This window comes from Nanorana parkeri, unplaced genomic scaffold, assembly GCF_000935625.1.
Source record: "Nanorana parkeri isolate BGI_ZX_2015 unplaced genomic scaffold, ASM93562v1 scaffold933, whole genome shotgun sequence".
Lineage (NCBI taxonomy): Eukaryota > Metazoa > Chordata > Amphibia > Anura > Dicroglossidae > Nanorana > Nanorana parkeri.
This window is the reverse complement of record NW_017307201.1, coordinates 175,844-176,603: the sequence shown is the minus strand read 5'-3', so window position 1 is coordinate 176,603 and position 760 is coordinate 175,844. Positions and strand designations below refer to the sequence as shown.

Genomic DNA, 760 nt, shown 5'->3' with positions numbered 1-760 from the left:
CATTTCTAAAATGTTGGTAGAAACCCCCCCCCCCCCCCCTTCCTTTAATTCGGCATAAAAAAGGAAAAAGGTGCCTTGTTCTGAACCTGTATTTCGTAACGGCTTGCAGGTTTCCCAGCTTCAAGTATTTTTGTTTACAGCATCATGATGCCAAGGACACGGGTCTCAAAGGAACACCATGTAGGAATATAAACAAATGTTTCTCTGCTGAATAAAACAGAATGCATTACAAATATACCAACAGACATACAGTTGTGTGAAAATGTGTTGGCCCCCTTCCTGATTGCATCGTTTTGCACGTTTGTCACACTTTAATGTTTCAGATCATCAAACTAATTTAAATATTAGTCAAAGATAAACACAACATGCAGTTTTCAAAGGAATGTTTTTATTATTAAGGGAAAACAAAATCCAAACCCACATGGCCCTGTGTGAAAAAGTGTTTGCCCCCTAAACCTAACTGGTTGGGCCACCCTCAGCAGCAATAACTTGCAATGAGTCTGTTATAGCGCTGTGCAGGAATTTTGGTCCACTCATCTTTGCAGAATTGTTGTAATTCAGCCACATCGGAAGGTTTGAGCATGAACCGCCTTTTTAAGGTCATGCCACAGCATCTTAATAGGATTCAGGTCAGGACCTTGACTAGGCCACTCCAAAGTCTTCATTTTGTTTTTCTTCAGCCATTCAGAGGTGGACTTGCTGGTGTGTTTTGGATCATTGTCCTGCTGCAGAACCCAAGTTCGCTTCAGCTTGAGGTCAC

The 760-nt window shown here is 41.7% G+C and overlaps 1 protein-coding gene across 3 annotated transcripts in view; it reads right to left on the bottom strand.

The window, feature by feature from the left end:
- LOC108795102 (alcohol dehydrogenase class-3) overlaps positions 1 to 760 on the bottom strand; it is a 15,411-nt gene that overhangs the window by 3,136 nt on the left and 11,515 nt on the right. The gene's annotated exons all lie outside the window — the stretch shown is intronic.